Source organism: Bombyx mori, chromosome 6 (assembly GCF_030269925.1).
Source record: "Bombyx mori chromosome 6, ASM3026992v2".
In the NCBI taxonomy this organism is placed as follows: domain Eukaryota; kingdom Metazoa; phylum Arthropoda; class Insecta; order Lepidoptera; family Bombycidae; genus Bombyx; species Bombyx mori.
In genome coordinates this window covers 3,103,833-3,125,402 of record NC_085112.1, presented here as the reverse complement: position 1 = coordinate 3,125,402, position 21,570 = coordinate 3,103,833, and the positions used below count along the sequence as shown (strand labels likewise).

At 39.3% G+C, this 21,570-nt stretch overlaps 2 non-coding genes across 2 annotated transcripts; both read right to left on the bottom strand.

Moving 5' to 3' along the window:
* Window positions 1-7,429: 7,429 nt before the first annotated feature.
* Window positions 7,430-7,500, bottom strand: TRNAG-GCC (transfer RNA glycine (anticodon GCC)). The gene has a single exon. It is a non-coding gene; the product is annotated as a tRNA-Gly (tRNA).
* Window positions 7,501-7,966: 466 nt separating this feature from the next.
* TRNAG-GCC (transfer RNA glycine (anticodon GCC)) lies at window positions 7,967-8,037 on the bottom strand. Its single transcript has one exon. It is a non-coding gene; the product is annotated as a tRNA-Gly (tRNA).
* Between the last annotated feature and the right edge of the window lie 13,533 nt (window positions 8,038-21,570).

The window sequence follows — 21,570 nt, the reverse complement described above, 5'->3', positions numbered from 1 at the left end:
GTTGATGGTCATGGCAAATGCAAGACGTATCGGAAATTGAAGTCTTTTAAATTCAAACGGCATATCGGTTGGGATCATCGGTATCCTCGGAATGAGAACTTCCTCACCTTTGAATTTTCCTATCATTATCGTAGCGTAAATTACATTGTTCATCAATTTTCTAACCAAACGCGTACCGTTGCACAGTTTTGGTTGGTTTATGTTTCGAAGCATGATTACTACGGAGCCAACCTTTAGGCGTAAATTGTGCGGTGGTAAGCCAGGCACGTCCAAAGAGTTTAAAAATTCAATTGGATAGTTTGGTGGCTTCATCTTCATTTGTGACGCAGTCAATAGATTTGAATGAATGCATTGTTCCAATGATCTTATTTTGAATTATGTAGTTTAGGTCATCTACATCTTTATTCTTAGCCGCTAAAATTGCTCGCTCACTCATCCATTCATAATTTTTGTAGTTAGAAATAATTTCTGGAAATACATTGTTGATAAGTTCGTCTTTTGATGAGACAAAATTACAGAAATTATTTGGAAATGATATTAATCCGCTCGATTCATCGACAGGTACTTGACCATTACCGATAGTCAGCAATTGCTCCGAGAAATCTTCAGCAGATGTATCATTAAGCAATGTAACTCTCATGTTTGTTGTCAGTTGCAGTTTCTTCACATGGCGCCATAGATTTGACGATTTGAGGCAAGCGTTTATTTCGTCGGCAGCCGTACTTAGATCTTGAAATTACTGGCAGTATTTGGCGGAAATCGCCAGAAAGTAAAATCATTGCTCCTCCAAAACATCTCGAGTCATTGCGTAAATCTTTTAATGTTCGGTTAAGTGCTTTTAATGCACGTTTATGCGCCATTGTGCATTCGTCCCAGATGATGATTTTCGATACCGCTAAAACTTTGGCCATTGCTGAGTGTTTTGCAATATTACACGTTGGTTCTTCAATAGTTTGAAGATTTAACGATAATTTGAATGCTGAATGAGCCGTACGGCATCCTTCTAACAATGTGGCTGCTATTCCAGAAGAAGCAACTGCAACCGCTATGTTAAATCTCGCCCGAACAGTTGCTAAAACTAATGACATGAGGAATGTCTTGCCAGTTCCACCAGGGGCATCTAGGAAATATAAACCACCATTTTCATCATCGATTGCCTTCATTAAAGTATCATAAACTTCCTTTTGTTGGTAATTCAACAGGGGTACATTCGTTTGAACTACTAAATTTAATTCCTGGTGATCATATTCACGTTCCCTTTCCAATTATCGATTAAATGCGTCATTCATTTCACGATATGGTGCTGGCATTCCTAACCTGATTAATAAATTACCGCACATGAGTTTTATAGTTCACTTCACTGTTTATACGAATGGGCAATTGGGCAATAATGTGAATTATTTATTTAATAGAAATAGTTTTATTATTGATTTCTTACAAATATCAAATTGTCATCCATACGTCATTACATAGCTGTCATTATACGTCAATTTTGTTATTCCAAGTCTGATTCTTTTTTGTTATACCGGTGTGGCGTTTTATTATGCGTAAGCCGGAACGCACGAGATGTGGGAAAAAGGATATAGTCTGTGACACGAGGCCTTTTTACCGCCAAATATTTAAAACATAAAAATAATTTATAATGTGTTAAATAACTAATATACCTATTATAATTAACTGGAATTGTTTATGCCGCTACATCAATATAATTTATATTGTTTCAACTGTGGTGTTAATTACTTAAAACACGACTACGGCGAAATAAAGAAGGGACTCTATACGAACTCCCTCATTGGTGACCCCGACGTGATCGATCGTTACAAATAGAGATCGAGTAGAAACCATATACACCTGGCGCAGCATCCAGACAAGGTCGAGTACATATTATATACACCTGGTGCAGCATTCAGGCAAGATCGTCTACAAACCATATACACTTGGCGCAGCATCGCCGCGCACAGCAGAGTGATCAAGTACAAGCGGTTAAACACCTGGTGCGGCATTCCACAACATGGAACTTTTTTTTTTTTTTGTGTTTTCTGATTAACTCGGTGAAGTGTTTTATATTTTTTATTTTATTTTAATCTTAATACTTCTTCATATTCTCCGCCTATACTGTAACTTTAATTTTGTTACATAATTGCATAAGTAACAGCTTGGTCTTTGTCGACATAAAAAAACAAGAAAAACAAAATTTTAATTTAATTTAAAGGTTCCTTTTGTAACAATAGTTATTCATATTTTGTTAACGGGCCTTCATTGCTCCACCAATTCATAGTATAACATTGTAATTAATAATAATATTAAGGTATTATTGTACGATTAGTAGTAAGGAAATATTTGTTTTTACGAGGCAAAATAATTACAGTTTTAGGTTTTATCTACATGAATGCTATAAAGTAAATAGTCACGAAATGTAAGTCGGTGTTATCATCACATCTGTATTTAATTAATTTCTATTTTCTTGTTTACTATAATTTTATTTCATTGTTTTACTGTGCCTCTTATTGTCAGTATTTTGCCATCTTTTACCATAATCATTAATTTTCATTTTCTTCTTTACTTATTATTATTATTATTTTTTTAAGTTGTTAAATTGTATAAATGCTTAGTTTTTTTTTTTTTACAATTGTATACGTAAAGTTCAATGATGGAGGCAAACGAACAATTAGTAAGAGAAGAAAATACGCTGTTACAACAACAAAATGCCATCCTAAAGGCTGAGTTACAAAAATTTAAAATGCAATGCGTCGATAAAACGGACCCACCCCCCACAGAGCCATTATTTCCTCAACCTACCTCAGTATGCACAGTAGCCATAAAACTTCCTCCCTTCTGGCCTGATCGGCCTGCAATTTGGTTTGCTCAGGTAGAGGCACAATTCTCGATTTCGGGCATCTCCGCTGACCTGACTAAATTTAACTACGTGATTGCTCAGTTAGATACCCGAGTTATTGGGGAGGTAGAAGACATTATTCTCCAACCACCACCAGAGGACAAATATGGTCGCCTCAAATCCGAGTTGATCCGTAGGTTGTCCACGTCTGAGGAGCAACGTGTCAGGCAACTTGTCAGTGATGTTGAGTTGGGTGACCGCCGTCCTTCGCAGTTTTTACGTCATCTTAGATCATTGGCAGGAAACACCCTCACTGATGAAAATTTGCTTCGCCAGCTATGGATGCGTCGCCTCCCACAACATCTCCAAGCAATTTTGGCCGCCCAATCAGAACTCTCGCTGGACAAAGTCGCTGAGCTAGCGGACAAAATTTTGGAAGTTTCGCCTGGTATGTTCGCACCTCATTCATCTGCTGTTTTCTCAGCAAGCACGTCTGCCGTCTCACCCCCTTCGTTAGAAGATATCACACGGCGTCTGGATGAGGTCACGCGTCAGCTTGCTGTGCTTACTGCAGAGCGCGGTAGAAATAGGACCCGGGATTTCTCAAATCAGCGACGACGCTCACAAACACCTGGTAAGCCTCAAATGTGCTTTTACCATAGGAAATTTAATACTAAAGCTGTTAAGTGTATTCAACCATGTACCTGGACGCCGCCGCCACCTTCGGAAAACGACAAAAGCAGTCAATGATGGCGACGTCTGACTGCTTAAAGGAGAGTCGCCGATTATTTGTCACCGAAAGCTCAACCAAGCGCCGTTTTTTAATAGACACAGGCTCTGACCTCTCCTGTTATCCATATCAGTGGTTATCAAATAAGCCGATACGTTCAAATTATACATTAGCGGCTGCCAATGGTAGTGAGATACGCACTTTTGGTCACATACAAATGGCGCTTAATTTGGGGCTACGCCGCATATTTCAATGGCGATTCATTATCGCCGACGTCAACACCGCAATCATCGGCTCCGATTTTCTGGCGCACTATCGGTTGTTGCCCGATTGTGCCAGTAAGAGACTTGTCGATAGTATTACCGGGTTGTCATGCGTAGCTGCCGTCGCTGTTTTAGACCAGACCAGCGTCAAAGTTGTCTGCGCTCCGTCATCCCAATTTAGTGCACTTCTTGCGGAATTTCCGTCCATTACGAAGCCACCAGGACTTATTCGTGAGCCGAAGCATAATACAGTTCATTATATTCTAACCACTGAGGGCGCCCCAGTCTCTTGTCGTCCTAGACGTCTGGCACCTCAAAAACTTCAAGAGGCCAAAAAGGTTTTTGATGATATGGTACAGTGCGGGACAGCCAGACCTTCGAAAAGTTCGTGGTCTTCTCCACTTCATATGGTCCCTAAGCGCGATGGCACCTGGCGACCCTGCGGCGATTATCGTGCTTTGAATTCACGTACCATACCCGACAGGTACCCAGTTCGCCATATCGGTGACGTCGGCCATAACATATCTGGGTGTAGTATATTTAGTACCATCGACCTCGTTAAGGCATATCAGCAAATTCCTGTTGCGCCTGAGGATATCTGTAAAACCGCCATCATAACACCCTTCGGACTCTACGAATTTAATTACATGACTTTTGGTCTGCGCAACGCAGGCCAAACGTTTCAAAGATTTATAGACGAAGTTGTCCAAGGTCTCGATTTTTGCTTTGCGTACGTTGACGACATATTAGTGTATTCCCGTGATGCTCTTCAACATGCTGCACACCTTCGTACTCTTTTCAAGCGATTTGAAGATTACGGAATCGTTATAAATCCAGCAAAATGCGTGTTTGGTGCTCCTGAAGTTACTTTTCTCGGAAACAGAATATCTGCCGACGGAACACAACCACCATCAGAGCGCATTCAAGCTCTAAAAGATTTTCCTCTACCACAGACTGTACAAGGACTCCGTCGTTTCATTGGGATGGTTAATTATTATCGCCGATTTCTGCGCAATGCGGCCAAGTTACAAGCACCGCTAGTCAACGCGATCGTGGCCACTGGAGGTAAAGGTCTCACACCGATCACTTGGACACCTGAGCTCGAAGAATGCTTTAATGCCTGTAAGGATAGCTTGTCATCTGCAGCTCTGTTGGCACACCCTTTGCCTAACGCTGAACTAGGGCTTTTCACCGACGCTTCCAGTTCTCACGTTGGTGCCTGCCTTCAGCAGAAAGTCGGTGATGCTTGGCAACCCCTGGGTTTCTTTAGTAAAAAGCTGAATCCCCGACAGTGCCAGTGGCCAGCATACTACCGAGAACTTTTTGCGGTATATGAGAGTGTGCAACATTATCGACACTTCTTAGCCGCACAGCACGTAACGATTTATTCGGACCATAAGCCATTAGTTTATGCGTTCTCGCAACGTCGCGAAAGGCTTCCTCCGGTACAGTTAAATCAACTGTCTTTTATTTCGCAGTTTACCACGGACATTGTCCATATAAAAGGGGAGGACAATACGGTGGCGGACGCCATGTCCCGCATCGAAGCTGTTAGTTTTGAAACTGACCATTCTGCTCTCTCCGCTTGCCAAAAACTTGACGACGAATTGAAAAAGTATCGTAACGATGCGAATTCTTCTCTAAAACTAGAGAACGTCGTAGTTCCTGGCACAAACACTGTTTTGGTCTGCGACATGTCAACAGGGCGACCACGCCCATTTGTATCGGAACCTATGCGAAAGAAGATTTTTGCTCAGCTACATAATCTTAGCCATCCTGGTACTAGATCAACCATTCGATTGATCTCAGACCGTTTCGTGTGGCCTGGCATTGCCAAAGATTGCCGTTATTGGTGCCAAACCTGCGTTGCTTGCCAGCGAAGTAAGGTGACGCGGCATATAAAATCTCCACTTGGACACTTCTCCAGTCCTACGTCTCGACTGAAGCATGTCCATATTGACATCATAGGCCCTCTTCCATCTTGTTCTGACTTCCAATACTGCCTGACTGCTGTGGATCGCTACACTCGATGGCCCGAAGTTTGGCCTATGCACGGAATAACAGCAGAAGAAGTGGCGAGCACCTTTGTAGCCGGTTGGATTGCTCGATTCGGAGTACCTGCTGTCATCACTACCGACCAGGGACGACAGTTCGAGTCGGACCTTTTCAGACGCCTTACTAATTTATGTGGTACTAAACGTATACGCACTACTAGTTACCACCCTTGTGCCAATGGGCTCGTGGAGCGCATGCATAGACAATTAAAGGCCTCTCTGATGTGTTATGATGATTCGTGGTTGAATGCATTACCTTTGGTCTTATTAGGAATGCGTTCGGCTTTTAAAGAAGATCTACAAGCAACAGTAGCGGAATTGCTTTACGGAGAAACATTAACGCTTCCAGGGGAACTGTTAGTACCTCCCGGTCCTTCTGGTTTCGAGGACCCGACGGATTTTGTCGTAAAGTTAAGACAGCGTATGTCTAAATTGCGTCCCACTCCATGTTCCTCACACACTAAACCATCACCTTTCATATTTAAAAATCTTTCCACCGCCTCTCATGTCATGCTCAGGGAGGATTCGGTTAGACGTTCAATGCAACCACCTTACTCTGGTCCTCATAGAGTTATATCTAGAGCCGAGGACGGAAAAACGTGGTCGATTGATGTAAAAGGGAAACAGGTGACGGTCAGTGTCGACAGAATTAAGCCAGCTTTCGTCGAGCATTCTTTAGTAGATCTCGTTCCAGCACCAGCACCGCGGGTTTCTGTGCCTCAACCAGCGCAACCGGATGCTACTAATGTCCCTTCATGTCCACTCGTGCCTTCGGCACCTCTAACTGCTACTCCTACACATACACCTCAATATACCACCCAGTCAGGTCGCAGAGTCCACTTCTCCAAACCTTTCGACCTATGATAATTTTTCTCTTTTTCTGCGGATTCTCCTTCTCCGTAGGGGGGTGGTGTGGCGTTTTATTATGCGTAAGCCGGAACGCACGAGATGTGGGAAAAAGGATATAGTCTGTGACACGAGGCCTTTTTACCGCCAAATATTTAAAACATAAAAATAATTTATAATGTGTTAAATAACTAATATACCTATTATAATTAACTGGAATTGTTTATGCCGCTACATCAATATAATTTATATTGTTTCAACTGTGGTGTTAATTACTTAAAACACGACTACGGCGAAATAAAGAAGGGACTCTATACGAACTCCCTCACCACGTTTTATAGTGACTGACGTTAAATGTCAAGTCACACGGGAATGATGTCGAACGGGATAAAAAGTATCCTATGTCCTTCTCCTGGCTCTAAACTACCTCCCTGCCAATTTTCAGCTAAATCGGTTCAGCCGTTCTTGAGTTATAAGTGAAGTAACTAACACGACTTTCTTTTATATATATAGATGTTATTTCCGTTGTTTCCGTGTCCTATACAGTTTTTATGCACACAGACATGTATGGCTAACGAAAATCGAAGAAAATACTTTAATAATAAAAGTGAGGAAACGGAATAAGAATGATTTTCTTTTTAATTTAATGGTTAGACAATGGTAGGAAAAAAAATCTTAATAATTGTTGTGACAAAAGCTATGCATCGGCCGGGAATCGAACCCGGGCCGCCCGCGTGGCAGGCGAGCATTCTACCACTGAACCACCGATGCTTATACGCTTGAAACTGAATAGTAAAATGTTCATGTGACAAATTTACTCAATCATCAAATATAATTGAATTACACAATAATATAATTAATATTCGGAACTGGGTACATATCCATCAGAACTTTTTATTAAAACATTATTGTATTGATGTATGAACAGCCTCAAGACCACATGGTGCTATGCAATTATCGGAACCCATCATAAAACATGAGATCTAAGTCTCAATCGTAGGCTTAGCGGCAGTCCTACCCTCCAAATATAAAAGTATGACTGCTACGCGGCAAAAATGGGTAGGAAGACCAATGTGAACTTACAATACATTCTACCACAATCTGGTAACCACTTTATATCACCACTGTAAATTCGTTCAACCCTGGAGAACACTAAATAACATTAAGAACTTTTCGACAAAATTTCACTACTTAAAATTTTAAAAAAAATATACCGAAAAAATGTGTTCCAAAAAACTGCATCGGCCGGGAATCGAACCCGGGCCGCCCGCGTGGCAGGCGAGCATTCTACCACTGAACCACCGATGCTTGATAAATTTTAAAGAAATAGCAGATTATTCACACTTTTATACGCGTTCACTTTTAGACGAAATCGCACGCGCATCTTCGTTGCAAAACGTGACCTAGTTAACAGTACACAAGAAAGTCTAGTACTGTTATATTAAGATTTGATGGCGCAGGTCAGAAAGAGTATTATTAGATTGATGTTTCTTAAATATTAGAATTATAGCGGCAGATTGTGAGCTCGATGAAAAAAGCTTTTAAAAGCATTGAATTAAAAACGATTTTGAGGCAACATTCCAAAAGTCTCGAGGGAATATTCTGGCTCCACCTTTACTGCGTGAGTTACGGGGCTCAGCTTTAAAGAATTTGCCAAACATCAACCTTAGCAAGAGCAGTGCTTCGCTGAATCTACTACCGGATCGGAATAGCGTACCACTGAGAAGATCCAGTAATAAACTCAGTGGGCTGGGTCTGTCGGTCTTCGTCAATCGACGAGTTCATTGGGAACGGTGGCTTGTACACATCCGTGTTTATTTTTGTCATTCCTTAACTCTAGATAATTAGTATTTCAATATTATCAAAGAGAGAGAGAGAGAGAATATGCTTTATTGTACACAAAAAAAACGCAAAACATTAAATACAAAAAAGTACATTATCGCCAAAAGCGATCTCTTCCAGACCACCAGGTGGACAAGAATCGCTAGGAAACAAATTAAAAATCAGTTCAATCATTACTATAAATTTTATACTTTACACGAATACAATCGAAACCAAAAAATTATAATTTACTGGTGGTAGGACCACTTGTGAGTCCGCGCGGGTAGGTACCACCGCCCTGCCTATTTCTGCCGTGAAGTAGTAATGCGTTTCGGTTTGAAGGGTGGGGCGGCCGTTGTAACTATACTGAGACTTTAGAACTTGTATCTCAAGATGGGTGGCGCGTCTACGTTGTAGATGTCTATGGGCTCCAGTAACCACTTAACACCAGGTGGGCTGTGAGCTCGTCCGCCCATCTAAGCAATAAAAAAAAAAAGTATTATTGCTTAAAGCGGTTTTTTACAATTAACCGTTCTTTTACAATAACTGTTCTTTTACAATAACTGTTCTTTTACATTAAAATTAAAATTCAATTTCCAGTTTTAATCAGTTGTAAGCGAAATTCAATGCGGTATAATTAACCTGCATAGTGTAGTTGACAGCTTTAGAGGTGGCATCGGGTGCGATATCGTTTCAAAGCGTTGTTGGCAGTGGTCTACGTTGGCAGAGATTCTGCGGGAACTATAATATTACGTGGTCAAATTATCTGTAGACACTATTCTGATGACAGAAGCGAACTGGTTTAACATGGCCTATTTATATAGTATGATTAGTGATTTGAGATTATGTATAAGGAGTTTTTACGTCTATTATCTCACCACAGGGTGCATAGGTACTTCACAGTAGTCACGGATGACTGAGCAAGTAAAATTGGTATTAATTGCCATGATTTGTAAAACCGCAAAAACTTCTGTATATTTTACTCATTTTTATTATATACATATTGTTTTTTTTAGTAAAACCGCTGTTAAATAGCCTTCATTCCTGCCAGATTTCGGAGAAGTTTTTTTTCGTACTAATTCGCTGGTAACTTAAGGGGTTATTTATTCCAGCTACGTGCGGTCGGGATTTTTATTTGTATTGAGACAAGCATACAGTAGCAATATATCTGCGAATGTTGTATCCCTTTTGGAGTTTACAAACGACCGGGATCGATGAATAAGCGTATCGTGACGAAAAGTGTTCAAGTACCGATTTGTTCACATATCAAACTTGAAGGCGGGGTTGATTCGCAACAGAATAACGCAGGACTGTGGTTTTTTTATGACTGAAGGATTACTGGTAGCCCAAAGGCTTTTCCACTTTCACCAGGGCTGGCGGGCGAGCAAAGGCTCATCTAGGAGGGGTAGGATTTGCTAACAGCTGCCCGAGCGCATCCGAAGGAGACCTAACAACCCAAGAGCATCTGCTTCGCGAATTAATCTACTACCGGATCGGAAATGCGACCCGCTGAGAAGATCCAGTAAGAAACTCAGTGGGCTGATGCATGGGTTAGGTTAGGACTGTGGTATCGACGCGTGTCTTGTCACAATACTCCTTACGATTCATATGCGCTAAGTTGCAGCCTACTAGAATTTCCTGGTATTAGTCACGTCTTCTTCTTCACGGCATATTAAAGCTATGTAGCTTTCTTATTCGCCAGAGCTGTTTGAGCTCAATAAGCTCGTACCCGTACCCGTAAGACAAACTCTGAAATTACAACGTAAATCAATCAACAATTCAAACATAACGAAGTTTCGTGTAATTTCGTACCCTCGGTTCGCGACAGTTTAATGTTCTGTAAAAGCAAAACAAGTTAATGTTCAAAGGTATGTATTAGCATAGCATACGCGCGGCTACAGAGGTGGATTTTGTGTTGCGTTTAAAATAAATATACGGTTTGTAAAAGGTTTTTTTGTAGACGTTTTGTAGACTCGAAGCGTTCGTCAAACAATCTTTGCGAATTGAAAGACAATTTTATTATACTTGTAATAATGGTGTGTATGTTTGATTTTTATCACGGGATGTAACAACGTTGGGATTCCAAGATGCCATTCGATGGTTATTGGAATGTTTTTGCTTCTCATGAGATCTCATTTTTTTTTAAATTAATGTACGACGAGTACTTTGATTTTTTGTTTTTTATTGTTTAGATGGGTGGACGAGCTCACGGCCCACCTGGTGTTAATTGGTAAACGTAGCCCATAGACATCTACAACGTAAATGGCACCACCCACCTTGAGACATGAGTTGTAAGGTTTCACTTTTTAACAGTACAACGGCTGGCCCGCCCTTCAAACCGAAACGCATTACTGCTTCACGGCAGAAATAGGCAGGGTGGTTGTACCTACACGTGCGGACTCACAAGACGTCCTATCACTAGCAAGTTGGTTACCAACTGGGCAAATTCCGGGAAAAATTATTCTACGAATAAACAAAACGATTTTTATTCGCCATTTCTGGGCCTTTTTATTTCAGCACTAACGATCTTCCCAACCAACTCTTATAAAATGACTGATGGTAATCACCTACCTTGACTAGATCTAAAATTCTTAATAAATAAATAAATATAAATATTTACTAACAATCACGCCACGTTAACTGGTCCCGTGATAAGTTCGTAAAGAACTTGTGTTACAGGTACCAGCTAACGGAAATAAATGTAAGATTTTTATTATACACATACATATATTTAATATATATCCATAACCCTGGAAAAGATATTTATATTTATCATACAAATATCTTCCCTTGGCGGGATTCGAACCCGCGACCCCCTTGTGTAGTGACTATGCCACTTACCACGACTCCAGACGGCCGTTATAATAATGCATATTTAAATGACATAGATTACTCGTACATTAATTATATTCATTCACATTTAATATTGATGACTTTGGCTTTCTTTTTTGTACAAATTTCGTAATATTGGTATGTCGGATAAAATAAAATCTATCAAGCACATAGTTTTTAACGAAGAAATGTGTTTATTTATAAAATTTTCGTAATGGTATCGATTTGCAAATGCCCGTTGATCCGCAAAATGACGAAGAAAATTTGTAAAATCTTTTGTTACTTCGTCTTTGTTGCTTAGTCTTGAACATAATGCTTCTTAAAGCTTTATATTATTATTCCCTTTATTTCGTCCACCTTTAATATGTTGTTCGTGATCTTTTTATGTAAAACACATAATTTGCATGAATATCGATGGATCGGGACACACATATGAATTATTCAGATATATGTACATAAATTTTCATTACTGAATACACTTGAGTGTAACAAAATTATGTCGAGTATTACAAAACTTTGAGTGACTCGGTGGTGCGGTAGTTAGTGCTGCTGACCGTGGTGCCAAGGGTCGTGGGTTCGATTCCCACATCGGGAAAACATTCGTGTGATGAACAGATTTGTTTGTTCTTTGTCTGGGTGTTTATTATCTATATTTAAACGCATATAGGTATCTATATAGGGCTCTGGTACCTATAATCTAGTTTAGAGCCGGATGATCGTGCGTTATTTTATTCCAGTTTGTTATTATTATTATTATTACATTCATGAGAAAATATTTACACGTCGGAGACGGTCATTAGTTTGGTAGCTAAACGAAATGCAGCACGATTGCGGTAGCATCAGAATTCGGCTAGCTTCGTGCTACGACAGAGCCTAGCCGATGGAGGCGGATAGATGCCATCACACTTACCAACCAGCCTTCTCGAAGAGCGATGCCTCCGTCCTAAGAACTGTCATTCGTTTTCGTTTGCTAACGTCAAGAAAATATTTCTAAATGGTTCTAAGACAACAAACGTGATTGGTGTAGTTAATATTTCTCTTAGCTCGATCACTCTATTCACCCCTACGATGTCTGACGATGTTTTTAATAATTGTGGGTTCTCCGACATATATATCATTAGAGATTCACGTTAATTATATATCGTAACGATATCGTCATGCCTGAAATTGTCGTGACTTCTGCTCTTTGTCTGCTATATGTAAAGGATGACACTTGCCTTATCGGATTCCGGGATCCACTTTTGGTGCTTTTAGGCTCTTCAAGCACCGGTCGCGTCGCATCCCTGAGCGAACTAACTCATAGGTTCAACCCACTGACTTGTTCGCCGGATCTTCTCAGTGAGTCGCGATTTTGATCAGACGGTAGATTCTGCGAAGCACTGCTATTGCTAGGGCCAGTATTAGCATTTTCTTTCAGTTTGAACCCGTGAATTTGCCCGTCCACTAGCCCCTTAGGCTATCAACGGTACGAAAAAAAGGATTAAACTTTAATAAGCATTTAAGATATAAATTTAATTGTCTATTGTTTGTTTTTCCTACCTAAGCTGATAGCCTTGAGAGGCTATTTAAGCGTAAACTTAACTAGTAGGTTACGGGGTTCAAACCAGAGTGATGCTAACACTGACCCTAGCAAGAGCAGTGCTTCGCAGAATGCAGAATCTACCACCGGATCGGAAACGCGACCTACTGAGAAGATCCGGCGAGAATGTGGGCTATCTATTGTTAATGAGTAATACATGTAACGAAAGTACATTTATGTGCTAAACTGTACAAAAAAATATAATAAGGCTCATAAACCAAAGATTTCTATTGAGTGTGTGTGAGTGAGTCAATGGAGTGATCATATTTAGCAATTATTAACATAATGTGGAAGATTTTATATAGAAGATTACGGTAATAGCTCGCTCTGTCGTGTGAAAAGTTTGAAACGATAAAAATATCGTTACGACCAAAATTCTCATTACAGATATACGCGAATCTCGCTTAAGAGTATATTTGCACGAGCTCTCCAAACTCTTGTACGATCTCTTGGATTTTAATTTCATCATCTCGACCGGGGAATAGCTTTTAAAATTGCGCAAGTTTCCCTTCAATAACAGCCGTTTTAATACCTCACATCGTTTCTGTTATATCTACGTTATTATCTCGGGAATCTTTATATTAAATAATCTTTTCTACACCGTAATAGTTTATTTATGATTTACTTAATAGTATTTATGTGGGCATTTCTTATATCTTCTTCTTCTTTCTAGCGTTTTCCCGGTCTAGTGCCAGATTCCGTTTTTCTACTTAAGCTTTTCCACTTTGCTCGGTCTTCGGCATCCTTCTAGGTGAGGTTATTCTTCTTCATATCCGCCTTGAGCACATCCAACCAACGGTTCTTGGGCCTACCGCGGCATTTAGGACCTGTTAATAATAGTACGTAATCTGTATAAACCTAATATAGTAGCATAAAAGTAAAAAACACATTGGCACTCGGGGACTGCCGCGGTAAAGCTATTGCATAGCATTTTTTATGAACTTATGCAATTATATTTACACAATAATAATTTAATATTAAAACAATAGTAAAATAAGACCACGTTATATTTATAATCATTAACAAAAGCAAAACATTAACTGTTCCCTCCACACTTATAAGCTAGACCGCGCGAGAGAGAGACGGGCAGACTTTTCATGATGCGCATGCAGTGCGACGTCACGTCGCGCGCTTATTCACAAACACTACACAAGTGCAACGTGTGAATGTGTTGAACGCGAGCTACATCGTAGGCAGAGTGGGGGGTGTTAGGTTTTATTTTCGTTACGGAATTCCTCGATTCGGTCGCCACGCTCAAAGCCCGCGATAAAAGCTATGGAATAGCTTAAATTTTTAACACGGCATAATTCACTGCTATTTTGTTCAGTTTTGGGATGTATAGGGCGCGAGTACAATGATACCATTTTTGTTAAATATAAGTTTAAAGTTTATTGTAGGTATGTCATTTTTAAGCAAAGGGACCTAATAGTTTTTGATGTATTGTAATTTACTTGAACGTACTCGAAACGCTTCGAACCACCAGATCTGGAAGGGCATCGCCATGAAGGTAATCCTCTGGAACATAAACGACCTAACGAATGTTTCTGCGTGTATGACGTCAGCGCAACCACAACTACTCTGACAAGTGTCCGACTCTCTTCTTCTTTTTCTCCACCTTATCCCACTAGGTGGGGTCGGCACAGTAATTTTTCTCTTCCATTCTATTCTATCAGCCATCATCTCAACACTCACTTCTCTCTCTCTCTCTCTCTCATATCGTCATTCACACACTCCATCCAAGTTTTCTTCGGTCGACCTCTTTCCCTTCTGCCTTGCACTACAATTTCCATACATCTCCTAGTCACATGCGTCTTCTCTCTACGCATCACATGTCCATACCACGCTAACCGTGCCCGACTAAGAACAAGTTTTTTTTTCTGGTAACGTCACTGGTGGTTATTGCCAGAGGCTAATTCTGTTGTGAAGTACAATATCAAATTGGCGCGTATTTAGTAAGATGAGCTCCCATTTTAAACAAGATTAGAACGGATTAGCGAAATTAGGACAATTTGTAATTTAAAAATTCTTCCACAGTTTTATCGTTCAAATACAGGCTTGTTTCCATTATATCATTTAAGTTTAAAAAAGTTTATATCATTTAAGTATCATTTAAGTTAAAAAAAACACACACAGTCAAGCACACACTCAATCAAATTGAATTGAAGATTTTAATGACATTAAGTAAACAGACAGACAGACTTTCTACAAAGGAAACCGAAATATGCAACCGTCTTCATTTTTCAAAACACCATTTTCCACAGTTTTCTCTTAAATAAATTGTTAAAATAAATTTCTTTGTAATCTCTTCTGAGCGAGTCCTTCGAGACGAGAACTCAACAGTTCGCTCCGAGCTATGGAAAAGTAATTTGCTTTAAAGTACATTGCCTTTCGGCGACCCACTAAATAATCTTTGTAGGTAAATATTCTAAAAACCCTCTCATTGCTTATATCCTATTAGACAAAGTCTGAGAAAATGTATTTTTTACTCACATAGACCTGAAAATGAATTTATTTGGCTATTAGTGGCTACATTAAGGCCGAGACTGCACTACGGTTTATTCCCGGGAGCGATTAACCGCTATAACCGCGAAACCGCTTAAGATGCACACACTATAATTATTAACTGCGAATTCGCCCGCGATTTTCACAGTTTGAAGATGGATTTCAAAAGAGCAGTATATATTGTTGCTCTGGTACTAAGAAATAGAAAAAAGACAACGAAAATTTCACAAATGTCGGGCCCATCCATTTCCTAGGCGTAGATTTGAGAAAGGCTTTTTTATAAGAAATATCAAAATTTAAGAAATTTTTCAATTACTATCAGATGTCAGTAGCCGCAGCAAAGAACAACAGCAAAGCAGCGTCACGTCCAAACTACTGCCTATAGCCAAAGGTTCGTTCCATACCTCTTTTGAAGAACACCATTACTTATAACACACTAAATGAACCTAGAGATTTCGTATAGTAGGGATTAATTTGGCCCCTAAGGTGGATAGTCTGGTGACATAAGAAATATTACCTTAATGAAGTGTGAATAGGGTATTGGTTTGAGCGACATTTTTGCAACTTTGCAGGAGAGCCATTTAAAGTTATGGAAAAAATGCCATAACAAAAAAAAGCTTCTTCAGCTATTTGAATGGAGTAAACTTAAACTTGAAGTTCAATTACAATCATCGAATTGTTGATGAGAATACCAAACAAACCAGACTTTTAACTACAAAGATAAATCATGTCGTGTGTTGTTAAGCAAAATGTCGCTTAAACAAAATAGCCTTTCACCATTCGATATATTGATTTATTGGCTCAAAAATTTGTTATTGCTCAGATGGCCGAATGAGCTCACGGCCCATCAGCTGTTAAGTGGGTACCGGAGTCGATAGACATCAACAACGGAAATGTCGCCATTCACTTTGAGAAATAATTTCTATATTCCAAAGTTTTATAATATAACGGCTGCCCCACCCTTGAAACCGAAACATACAGCTTCACTGCTAATTAGGCAGGGTCGTGGTACTCACAAGACGCTCTACCATCAGATAAGGTTTACCCTTACTAACAACCCGCACCCAGTATACTAAAAAAATATAGACAGAATATTTATAATTAAAGTCGCATAGCCGTCGAATGCTTACAGTATATGAAGAATTTAATGTTTGAACATTAAGGCTTGACTGCTTTCTCAGCGATATGCAGTTTGATGGCGGATAGTAAACTGCGGAATACTGCCTCAATTTAGAAACAAACGTAAATTTAGTTTAACTTGGTTCAAACACTAAAAGATGTTATGGCTGAGTGTGAAAACTTATCACTTAAAAGTCATTCCGATATTAAACTGACTCGGTGGTGCAGTAGTTAGCACCCCTGGCTGCTGCGCCGAGGGTCGTGGGTTCGATTCCCACATCGGGCAAACATTAGCGTGACGAGTAGGATGGTTGCTCTTTGCTGAGTGTGTATTATTTATATCTATATATCCATACGTGAAGCAAAAACATTGTACAAATTTTTACGAAAATTGCGCGGGCAGAGGAGTATGAAATTTTCCACACTTATAAGGAATATAGAGAAGGAGTGCAGATTGCCAATTTTTTTTTAAATTATGTATTAATTAAGCATTAAACCAATAAAAAAACATTACACACACTACCATGTATTGGACACAATGCATACTCTTTGTTGTTCACTGTCAAACTTTTCTTATTGCTTATAGTCTGTCGTCAAATGAAGAATGGGTTAATGTTGCATATCTTTAATATTATTTGTCCATAGTGTGGTCTTGGCAAAATCTGTGAATAAAGAAGTATAATTATCTTTGACAATAGAACCTTAATAATGTTCAAACAGGTTCAAACTTATAATTTCAATAAATTATAGTCGAATTTCGATTAGTCTGGGACCACTAGTACACTAGTACGTATAAAAGTATCGATGTCCAGTCTCTGGTCTCTGGTACCCATAACACGGGGAATCCTAATTTGGGGCCCGATGATCGTGCGTGATTTGTTCCCAGTGATTAGGTATAATCTAATGGAGGAGTGTTTAAATGAAATTTCATAATGGTGTTGTATGTTTTGCAGTAAGCAGCGTCTTGGCTGTGCTCCTGATATTGCTGTCGTTGATGAGCGACGGCAATCACTCACGATTAGATGGATCGTATGCTGCTCGTCTGCCTATAAGGATAGTAAAAAAAAGATATTATTCAAATAAGACAATCTTTCTTCAAGCCAAGCCGCGGCCTGTAATGTAAGCGAATTTCTTCATTATTCTTTTTCTTTCTTGGCTTTTAAGTGTTCACTCGTGGATATGAACAGTGCTACCGCCTACGGACCGTACCAAGCCATTGGTCACAGTCGAGTTCGCTGGAAAATCGTTTGGAGGAGGATTTTATGGCGCTCAGGAAAAGAAGAAGTATTATATATTTTATTGCCAGATGGCACGGCATTATCTCTGGATGAACGCTACTGCGGTGGCGTGTTAATCGTGCAATGAACAATATATTCTTACTATTTACGTTGTCGTTAAGGGAACTGAAAGTGTGTCCGCTCGGGTAGGTACCACCGCCCCTGCCTATTTCTATTTTCTGCTGTGAAGATTTTCGGTTTGAAGTTTGAAGGGTGGGGCAGCCGTTGTACTTGAGACCTTAGAACTTATATCTCAAGGTGGGTGGCGCATTTACGTTGTAGACGTCTATGGGCTCCAGTAACCACTTAACACCAGGTAGGCTATGAGCTCGTGCGAATTCAATTCCCCGGTCCGAAGCTGCGGCCCCTGTCTCGCATGACTGCCCAGTGTGGCCGCTTTTACTTGATTCAATATTTTCGTGATTTTGTTTAGCGAAAATTTTCAGAAGCGTAATCTTCCATGAAACACGACGTGGTTAGTGTGCACAGTTCAAATTAGCTAAGTACGTAAGTCTAGTTTCCAAGTAATTCACGTTCGAGTGCAGTTCGTAACTTTATTAAACTAAACGAGGACTTAAGTTTAGCTAGAGTTGTTAAAGTTCGCGTTTGTGCACCGATCTTCCATATAAAATTACGTAACTTATAATTGAAACTTCTATGTAATATGATGATAATAAGCTCATTTGGAAAACGACGTTTTGTGTTTATCGCTAGGAGATCGGTCAGAATGTGTGGAACTTTTATTTGTTTAAGATTATTTTGTAATTTCTATTAGGGGGGTTTATATTTTTGTCAGATTTGTCAATTTAGCTATTAATGCACAGTTTTACTGTGTGAAAAGGTGAATAAGCTTACGACCCATACGATTTTAAGTGGTACAGCAAAAATGTCGAAATCTACCCAGAGACGTGGCTTTATTATAAAAATAATAAAAATAATCATTTCTTTATTTACTACATAAGCCCTTAAACCATGACCTAGAATACTATTTACATATTTAACAAACTGAGAGATTACGCAGATGGCATCAACAATATAAAATTAACCAATGATCCTCACACTAGGCATAGCCTGTATCGTGAGGACCAAAATGCGATTTACTATGTATATAATTGACCTCAAAACGACATCACTATTATTAATAATTATTACGCTCAAAAACATGCGTTACAAGATTTAACATATAATATAATAAAAATTTTTGAGTAATAAAAATAACACATCAAATAATTACACATATGTGGGGAGCGTAGACATAAACAATTATAAAATAAATTAATAAGAAAAAATAAACAAAAAGATACAAAACTAATAAATCTACTGCTATTTCTTGCTTTTAATTAAGTTCTCTGTGTCCATATAGTTCAATGTTAACAACAATTTTTTCACTAGTGGTTTAGCTTGCCTAACCGTTTTGTGTTTTAGGTTTTAATTACAATGTCTAATAACCGCGTTATAAATAAAGATCTTAGCAACATCTTGAAATAGATGTTTTTGGAGAGATGGTAATTTTGTAGCTGTCAAAGTTACAGGTTATTTGTAAACCCTGCGTTTAATCAAGGAATCGTACATTCAGATGAGAGCACCGCTCCATGTATCAATAAAAATATTTTTAAAATGAATAGCTGACGGACGTTGAGAACTTGACTTTCCCTGTAAACGCGTTCTGTAGAGTACCTTCGAGGTTTATTTAGTATCACCTTTAACACTGAACGCTGAGCTCTTTCTAATTCAATTAGCACAGTTTTTGAAGCAGATTCCCAACAGATGATACAGTACATTAATAGGGATTGGCATAGTGTATTGTATTGTATAACAACATCAGCCTTCACCAAAATGCATTATTGCTTCGCGGCCTGTACTAGCCGTGTGAACTCACAAGACGTCCTACCCCCAGTAATTATAATTGTTGACGGCTCGATTTTAATTACACGATGTTAATCCTTCATCGTGGAAGTAAGAATTTTACAATTGTCAGTTACACATTGCATTAGCAAAAAAAACGTTTACTGACTGCGGGATTTGAACACCGGTATAGTGGCATCCCTCAATTAGATTTTTTTTCCTTCCTTGCCGATGGCCTTGAGAGGATACTTCAGCGTAACCTTAACTAGTAGTTGAGCTCACCGGGCTCAAACCTAACGACGTTGCCAACACGAACCCTAGCAAGAGCCGTGTTTCGCAGAATCAACCACCGGATCGGAAACGCGACCCACTGAGAAGATCCGGCGAGAAATTCAGTGGACTGTGTCTGTGGGTTAATTTACTAGTCGAGCCCGTCGTCGCAAGCGACAGGTTCGATGAGAACGATGACCGGGGAATTTGAGTAAACCATCCGCCTTATGCTTTAGGCCACGATGACTCCAGGGCTCATGTAGGTAATTCATGTAAAGGAATATAGATACGTGTAACTCTAACGGTTTTTGGGGCGCACGACAGAATAGCTGGCAGATGCCAAATTTTTTCCTACTTACTTGACACTTATCGTTATGTTTCTACGTAATTCATACTATATATATTTATAAATTATAGCCTATGTGTTATTCTAATGTGTAAGCTATATTATTGTAAAGTTTCATTAAAATGCATCCAGCAGTTTTTGCGTGAAGGAGTAACAAACATACATTCACCCTTTCTTACAATAGTTTTGTGACAATAAGGAGTAGTGAAAATAAGTAACCTCCACGACTGTTTTGAAATGATTGCGTGCCATGAATTAGATTTGTTTGAAATGACTACCACAATCCATAGACGTACAAAGTGATAGAGATCATCGTATTGAAATATCAAAATCGTTCTTTTAATTATCTTTACCTATATATATAAAAACGAATTGCTGTTCGTTAGTCTCGCTAAAACTCGAGAACGGCTGGACCGATTTGGCTAATTTTGGTCTTGTATTTTAACAATTTTAGTTTCCATTTTAGATCTCCCCCGTCGGACGGATTCCTATTGTTTGTTTTAAGTTTATTTTATACAAAAGTTTAGGTATTGGTAGGTTTATCTATTGAGGCACTACGAAGTCTGCCGGGTCAGCTAGTCTTCAATAGGACTGTATCTGTGTTCAAAAACAATCGTGTTGTATAATAAAGAAAATCGAATACTTCACGTCATAAGTCTACATTCGGAGCCGCTGTACAAAAGCAAATATGTAAGTCGAACTACAAGCGGTGATCTCAACAAGTAATTCTCAAGAGACGCTCATCTGCTTCACAGAGCTTCTCAAAGTTGCGTATCCCCGACTCCTTAGACTGTGAAGTGCAAAGCAGATGTGTGTTCATGGTAAATAGTGGCTGCAAATATTGCACAACTATTCGACAGATCCGTTAGTTGGTTTAGCGAACTATTAATGGTGTTTCGGAAGTGCCCTGAGGACTTCTTACAAATTATCTCGTTCGTAATTTACGTTCATTGATAATTATGAGTTTAAAAATGATTGTAGAACTCTTGTCTATTGTGTTCCACTTTTTTGGATGTGGGAATTGTCTTGGAGGCCTTTTTAGCTTAATTAGGGTACGTTTAAAAATATCAACGATCGGCGAACCTTTCACTGCTATTACTGATGTCGTAAGCTCATCTGCTTTCGAAGGCTAAACAGCAGTGTTGATTCTTCTTCTCAGTCGTTCACTCCTGGCGGAGTGGTCGTGGCTACATAAGTCTTAATGTTTGGTTGCGGCTTTTGAGAGTCTTCTCCATCTATCTCTATTTGTG